An 8,731-nucleotide genomic window follows, 5' to 3' on the forward strand; every position below is an offset into this window, starting at 1 on the left:
ACTAGCTGTATTAGCCCCCAACAAGAGAGTCAGCCTATTTTTTGAAGCTTTGAAGCCAGGCATCGACTTCTCTTCCCTGGCTACAAAAGTCCTAGATGGCATCTTCTTTCAATATAAGGCTGTTTCATCTACATTGAAAATCTGTTGCTTAGTGTAGCCACCTTCATCAATGATACTATCTAGATCTCTTGGCTAACTTGTGCAGCTTCTACATCAGCATTTGCTCCTTCACTTTGTATTCTTATGTAATGGAGTGGCATCTTTCCTTGTACCTCATGAACCAACCTCTGCTAGATTCCAACTTTTCTTCTGTAGTTTCCTCAACTCTCTCAGCCTTCATAGAATTGAGGATAGTTAGGGACTTGCTTTGGATTAGACTTTGGCTTCAGGGAATGTTGTGGCTGGTTTAATCTTCTATCCAGACCACTAAAACTTTATCCATATCAGCAATAAGGCTGTTTTGCTTTCTTATTATTTGTGTGTTCACGGGAGTAGCACTTTTAATTTGCTTAAAGATATATTTCTTTGCATTCAAAACTTGCTGACTGGTGCAAGAGGCCTAGCTTTCAGACTGTCTTGGCTTTTGACATGCCTTCCTCACTAAGCTTAATCATTTCTAACTTTTGATTTAAAATGAGAGATGTAGGCCAGGCACAGTGGCATATGCCTGTAATTCCAACACATTAAGAGGCCAAGGCAGGAGGATTGCTTGAACCCAGGAGGTGGAGGTTGTAGAGATCACATCACTGCACTCCGTCCTGGATGACAGAGCAAGACCCTTTCTCAAAATAAAATGAGAGGTGCACTTCTTTTTGTTTGAGCACATAGAAGCCATAGTATGGTTATTAATTGACCTAATTTCAATACTGTTGTGTCTCAGAGAATAGGGAGGTCTGAGGAGAGGGAGAGAGGTGGGGGAATGGCTGGTCAGTGGAGCAGTCAGAACACACGTAACACTAATAAATTGTTTGCTGTCTTACATGGGTGTGGTTTGTGATGCCCCCAAACAATTACAATAGTTACAGCAAATATCACTGATCACAGATCACCATAACAGATATAATAATCATGGAAAAGTTTGAAATATTTTGAGAATTAGCAAAGTGTGACACAGAGAAACAAAGTAAGCACATGCTGTTGGAAAAAAATTGGTATTGATAGACTTGCTCCACGTAAGTTTGCCATACGCCTTCAATTTATAAAAAACACAATATCTAGGAAGTTCAATAAAGTGAAGTGCAATAAGATGAGGTATGCCTGTAAATATTTTAGGCTTTCCAGACCATAGGGTTTCTGTTGCAACTGCTCACCTCTGCCATTATAGCATGAAAGCAGCTATAGAAAATACACATATATGAGGCCTGTAATCCCAACACTTTGGGAGCCCGAGGTGGATGGATCCCTTGAGGTCAGGAATTCGAGACCAGCTTGGCCAACATGGCAAAACCCTGTCTCTACTAAAAATACAAAAATTAGCCAGGACTATGCATGCCTGTAGTCCCAGCTACTTGGGAGGCTGAGGCAGGAGAATCTCTTGAACCCGGGAAGGGGAGGTTAGAGTGAGCTGAGATTGTGCCACTGTACTCCAGCCTGGGCAACAGAGTGAGACTGTCTCAAAAAAAAAGGAAAAGAAAATACACATAAATGAATGTGTGTGGCTGTGTACCAATATAACTATATTTATCCTCATGCTCTAGCTTGCTAACCCTTGCTTTACACTGTCAGTTACCTTCTAAAGAGATTAAAAATCATAACAATATCTGTTACATTTATTCACATCCTGGTGCCCTTTATTCTTTATGTAGAATCAGATTTCATTCTGGTATCATATTTCTTCTTTCTAAATAATTTCCTTTAATATTTTTTATAGCACAGGTCTAATAGCAATGAATTATACAATTCATTGCTATTAGACCTGTGCTATAAAATAGCAATGAATTATGTCAGTTTTTATTTGTCTGAAAAAGTGTTTTGTTTTTGAAATATACTTTTGCTGGGTATATAAATCCATGTTGGATAACTTCTTTTTTCTTCAGCACTTTAATGAAGTCACTCAGTTATCTTCAGGCTTGTATAGTTTCTCTGGCTGCCTTCAAGATTTTTTCATTGTCTTTAATTTTTAGCAGTTTGATGTCTAGAAGTGATTTTCTTTGTATTTATCCTTTTGGGGGCCTCCTAATTTCTTTGATCCTTTTTTTCTTTTTTTTAAAATCAGTTTTGATCTGTCTCCTCAAGTGGGTTGAAAAAAAAGAAAAAAAAATCATAGTTTAAAAAACTAATTTTGGAATATTTTCAGCCATCGTTTCTTCAAATATTTATCCTACTCCATGCTCCCCTCCTCCCCTTTCCTTCTGGCACTCAAATTACAGATATATTTAACCATTTTATTTGTTCACAGCACTTGGATGCTCTGCTTTCTTATTTTTTGTCTTTCATTTTGGATAATTTCTATTGACTTATCTTCAAGTTCACTGATTCTTTTCTCAGCCATGTCTAGTGTGCTCAACACCTGTTGAAGAAATTCTTTGTCTTTAATATCATGTTTTTTATTTCTAGCATTTTCATGTAACTCTTTGTTCTCGTTTCCATCTCTCTACTCACTTTTTTTTTTTTTTTTTTTGAGACAGAGTCTCGCTCTGTCACCCAGGCTGGAGTGTAGTGGCGCGATCTCAGCTCACTGCAACTTCCGCCCCCTGGGTTCAAGCGATTCTCCTGCCTCATCCTCCCGACTAGTTGGGATTACAGGTGCCCACCACCATAGCTGGCTAAGTTTTGTATTTTTTTTAGTGGAAACAGGGTTTCACCATGTTGGCCAGGCTGGTCTTGAACTCCTGACCTCAGGTGATCTGCCTGCCTCGGCCTCCCCAAGTGCAGGGATTACTGGCATGAGCCACTGCACCCAGCTCTGCTGACATTTTTTATCTTTTGATGCATTTTGTCTACCTTTTCCATGAAATCCTTTAACATAGTAGTCATAGTTACTTTCAATTCCTTGTCTGACAGTTCTGACATTCAAGTCTAGGTCTGTTAATAGCTTTGTGAGTCTGTTAACAGCTTTTTTTTTCATTCTTGTCTGTGTGTTTTGTATATCTTGATTGTATGCCAAATATTGTCTGTAAAATAAACTTAGATAAGTCATACTTCTATCCAGAAATAGGCACATTTTTTTGTGTGCAGTCATTAGTGTGGAGGGAGGTTGGGGCAGTCTAGTCAGTGGCTGAACTAGGCTTGGATTTGTTGATGCTATACTTACAGTGCACCAGACTTCCAGTCGCTGCAGGAGTGGGCTGCTGCTGCTTTGTGCTTCTTGTGAGGCCTTAACTGCAGAAGGGTTTTTCCTTAGTGTTTCCCTCCATGCTGAGATTTCGGCAAGTCTTCATATCTGTGCCACAGAAGGAATCCGACCCATGCTCTTTTTGGCCTCCCCTAGTGATCGTCTGTTGCTTGTTACAGCTCGTCATGGAGTAAGAGGGTGTTTTTTAGTTTTCATCCTCCAGCCTTGGTCTTGGGCCCTGAGCAGAGCCTAGACTCCAGGGGTAGATGGAATCCAGTGATTTCTCAGTAATTCAGCCCCTTTCCCAGTAGTGGCAGATCTCTGCTTTGTATCAGTGCAAGATCATGGGCTGAGCTCATTTTCTGCCCTTCCTCGAGTGGCAGACAGCTGTTGCTTTCACCCTTCTACCAAAGGCAGTGCATCTTTTCTTGGGCCTCTCCCCAGCCAAGTTATGACTTTCACATAAGAGAAGGGCTAATGTATCAGGGAATTCTTTGACTTTGTGCCACATACAGAGTCTCTCAGTTCTCCTGTCCTGCCCCAATCTTTTTTGTGAGCACCTAGTAGAGACCCTTGGAGAAGAGCAACAAAGCGAGTATGGACTTCTCTTGTGTCTGTTGATTGCTTTGTTTCTCAACTGCTACTCTTGGACTTTAAGAATTCATTACCATTTCAGCTGTTTTTCAGCTGTTTTCTTTTTTTTCGTTCTTTCTTTTTTTTTTTTTTAGATGGAGTCTTGCTCTGTTGCCCAGGCTGGAGTGCAGTGGCGTGATCTTGGCTCGCTGCAACCTCTGTCTCCTAGGTTCAAGTGATTCTCCTGCCTCAGCCTCCCAAGTAGCTGGGATTACAGGCACCCGCCACCACGCCTGGCTAATTTTTGTATTTTTAGTAGAGATGATTTAATAAATCAGCATTCATGTATTCAGGTGCTCTGAATTATCTGACTTTTAAATTCTTTACTTTATAAATGAGAAAATTGGGGCATGGAAAAGTAAACTCTCCTAACCCCCAAATTATTACATTATTAAGGACAGGACTTAGAGGCCAGATATCTTAAGTCATTAATATTCTTTGGCTCACAGAATTGGCAATATAACCTAAAGGCAATAACTAGGTGATTTTCTTTTATATCAATTAAATATGTCAGTTTTCAAATATTCACAAGTACCTACTGTGCAGGGAAAGAACATGCCATACAAAAGATGTAGTCCAGGCCTTTAAGAAACTTTCATTTAGTGGGAACTCAAGAAGTGTACATATAAGGAGGGAAGTAGCAGTATGGTACAAGATAATACATACATATCAGTGAATGATATTGCCAAAAAGTGCTACTGATAGAGCAATAATTCATTTCTGCAAACATCTGCTGATCTCCTACTGAAAACAGAGGAGGGAGAACAGGACGCCTGGTGGTCAGGATAGAAGAGAAAGACCTTGAGTTGAGCCTTGAACAGTATTTAATATTCAAAGGGTTAAGAGAGGAGAGCAATTGAGGAGGGGAGAATAGTTCCAGCACAAATGATGGTGTACAAGATGAACACAGTCAGTAAAGAGCAGACTGGTCTGGATGGAGAGGAGGATTTGCATCATTTGGGATTACGTCATTTAGACCCTTGAAAGCCAGGATTGAGTAAAGCTGCAGTGAAGTGACTGGCTCGTATGGAAGCTTTATTTTAAGAAGATTAATCTGGTAGTGACATGTGCCAAAAACTGAATAGGTAGAAATGAGATGCAGAGAGCCCAGTTAGAACTGAGTTTGGTGCAGTAATGCAGGATTGAGGCAATAAACACCAAACTACAGTATCACCAGATAATGGATGTTTGAACGGACGGTTTAAAGGAAAATTGATGGTATTTGCTAATTTATTAGATAATCCAGGGCCATGGAATGAGAGGGGAAAATGACGAACCATAGTCATCAAATGGTTTTTCTTAATGAATCTGAATTTTGGCGTAAGAGCAGCATTTTCTTAGGCCTTGCCTAGTTGGTACAGTTGACTATGATAATGACGCCTACCATGCTTGTTCCTCTTTTAACAGCTGTGAGTCCCCCACCAGCCAGACAATGAGCCTCTTGAAAAGGACAATGCCTTTTCACTTCTCTCCAAGTGCTTGGCAAATAGGAGGCCTTTTGAAGTTACTCTATGGTTAGGGGTTCCCAGTTAGTATTTGAAATATTAAGTCCTGCCCGTGGTTGACAGCATGGCCTCTCGTGTTGTAGATTTTCCTGGCCCTACTGCTCATCATCAGCTATTAACATTAGGCAAGTTAATGAACTTTTCTAAGCCCCAGTCTATTCATTTATAAAGTGGGATTGTTAATAATATCTACTTCATACAATTATGAAGCCTGAGTTAGGTCATTCAGATAGTGTTTAGTCTGATTCTTCAAACCTAGTAAACAGTCACTAAACAGAAGCAAATGCCACATGCCTGATTTATATCCAAGGGGAGAAAGGTAAATCCGGAATTTTCATGATTTATGGATTCAAATTATACATTTCAAAGATGCTTTATAAGCTGTTGTTTTGGTAAGAAGAATTGAGCTGAAACAAAGGATTTTCTGACAGCAGTGATTATTAAATGGTGAAATAGGCTATTGATGTCTTTAGAGGATATAGATGTTCATCTTTTGCATATAAATGCACAAAAATTCACTAAGTAGATATGACTATCTACACAGAGAGAGAGAGAGCATTAAAGTTAGTAAACATCCCCCTCGCTTTTTTTTTGAGACAGGGTCTTAGTCTGTTGCCTCGGCTGGAGTGCAGTGGTGCAATCGTGGCTCACTGCAGTCTCAACATCCTGGGCTCAAGCGATCCTCTCACTCAGCCTCCTGAGTAGCTGAGGTGTGCACCACCACACCCAGCTAATTAAAAAATTTTTTTTTGTAAAGGTGAGGTTTCATCATGTTGCCCAGGCTGGTCTCAAACTCCTGAGCTCAGCAGTCTGGTCACTTCAGCCTCCAAAAATGCTGGGATTACAGGCGTGAGCCACCACGCCTGGCCAGTAAACCCCATTCATTTACATCATCTTATTTGTCCCTCCAACAATCCTGCAAAGTAGGTAGGTTCTGTCTTTATTTGTTATTTAGGTGAAGAACTTGATGTGGCGTTGAGGAATAGGTGTTTTGCCAAGAGTCATGCAGCTGGAGTGGCAGAGTTGTATACTCTTCTGATTCCACGAATCCTGTTTACAGCACATCTGGAGAAAAGCGCTCTGAGGCACAGACATTTAGTGGGAGGGATGAGACACAGGCTGCAATGCCTAAAGATAATCGGGAATAAAAGCAGAAAACAAGATGTTTGTTTCTGTTAAAATGAGACAGAAAATAAGGCGTTTGTGGTTTGGGATTGAGCACTTGGAGAAGTGGGGAGCGATTTGATTTGGGTGAGACTGCTTTTGGAATGCTGCATCGGGTTCTGGACTACTCATTACTAGGTTTATAGAAACTAGCTGGAGGAGGTTCAAAGAAAAGCTCCAAAATGATTAATGGGCTGACGGGATTGATTTATAAGAAATATTAAAAGATTTAAATGTGTATAGCTCAGCTAAGCGAAGATGAAAGAGAGACCAGCTAAATGTATACAAATATCTGAAACGTGCAAACTTTAAAAAGAGGGATTAATCATTTAACATGATACACGGGGGCACAATATGCAGTCATAGGATGAAAATTTCAGCTGAGTATCTAGAAGAATTCCCCGATAGTGAATCTGTTAAGGCTGTCTGTAGCATGGCCTTTCCCTGGAGAGGCAATAGAAATTTCAAGCCTTACAGTTTTAAAACTTTCTTGGGAACTAGGTATTAGATGATGTTAGGGAATTATTAATTTGGTCAGGTATGATAATGGTATTGTAGTTCTGTAAGAAAAATTTTATTTTTTAGAGTTACATACCCTGAAATATAAGCATAGAATATGATGTAAGAGATTTGCTTTAAAATACTACAGTAAGGAAAGAAAGGAGGGAGGAAGAAAAGGAAGGAAGTGGAAGAAAGGGAAAAAGAGGCAAAGAAGGAAGAGAAGGTAAGAGAAAGAAAAAGAATGAAGGAAGAAGTCTGGGCACTGTGGCTCATGCCTATAATCCCAGCATTTGGGAGGCCAAGTTGGGAGGATCACTTAAGCCCAGGAGTTCAAGGCTGCAGTGAGCTGTGATTCTGCCACTGCACTCCAGCCTGGGTGGCAGACTGAAACCCTGTCTCTAAAAAAAATAAGTTAAAAAGAAAGAAAAGGATAGATGAAGTGTGGCAAGATGTTGGTAATGTTGAACCTGAAGGAAGTTAATATGTGAGTACACGTTCCTCTTCAGTCTTCTCTATGTATGTTTGCCAACTTTCATAATAAAAAATTTAAATTATATTTTCCTGATCAAAACTTAGTAGCAATATTAATCCCTGGGCTTCATGACTAGAACAGCCTCATTACCACATGGGCAGAGTTCTGGCCGACCAGGGACAACAATGGTTCACCATCTTGCTCTGGTAATGTAGTCTGGGTTGAAGGGCCCCTTCTGAGGTTGTAGATAGAAATCCAGGAAACTTCTTAGAATTGCAGACCTCTCAGGGTACCTGCAGGAGGTGGGTCTACTAAGGTGAAAAAGCAGAGGGCAGAGGTCGTGATTAGCAGCTGACCCTCCCCTGCTTTTCTGTCCTTCATTCATGGACAAAAGTAGACATTGAATGGAGCTCTAAGTGTCTTTAGAATAGCAAAACGCTAGTTTTATTTTTCTTTTCTTTTTTTTTTTTTTGGGAAACAGAGTCTCCCTCTGTCGCCCAGGCTGGAGTGCAATGGCGCGATCTTGGCTCACTGAACTCCGCCTCCCAGATTCAAGTGACTCTCCTGCCTCAGCCTCCCGAGTAGCTGGGATTACAGGTGCCCACCACCATGCCCAGCTAATTTTCGTATTTTTAGTAGAGATGAGGTTTCACCATGTTGGCCAGGCTGGTCTCGAACTCCTGGCCTCAAGTGATCTGCCTGCCTTGGCCTCCCAAAGTCCTGGGATTACAGGTTTGAGCCACCACACCCAGCTTCAAAACCCTATTTTTCTTGAATGGAGAAACACTTTCCCCTTATTTATTGAGTTTGGGAAGCAAGAAGAGGGGTAATTCATTAAGTGAAAGTTCCCAAAAACCAGAAAACATTGATAAAGCGGAGGCTTTATTTTTTTAAGGAAGAATTTTTTAAACTGTCTTCTTTTGAGCCTCTTTAGGAAGACCTCACGTCCTTGCCTTGAATGTTGAGAGTGGGAAATTCAGGGAGGTTTTGGAATGCATGCCTTATGTCTGCTTTTTTGTTTGTTAGAGAAATATAAATATTTTATCTAGGTTTTGCTGATGGCAGTCAAGCATGAACACAACCCACTGTTTGAGGAACTGTAGTTTCTGCATTTCTCCAGAGTGCACATCTAGGCCAGCAAATGGCAGTAAGAGTGAGGTGGATTTAGCGCAGTGAAAGGAT

This window comes from Pongo pygmaeus, chromosome 8, assembly GCF_028885625.2.
Source record: "Pongo pygmaeus isolate AG05252 chromosome 8, NHGRI_mPonPyg2-v2.0_pri, whole genome shotgun sequence".
NCBI lineage: Eukaryota > Metazoa > Chordata > Mammalia > Primates > Hominidae > Pongo > Pongo pygmaeus.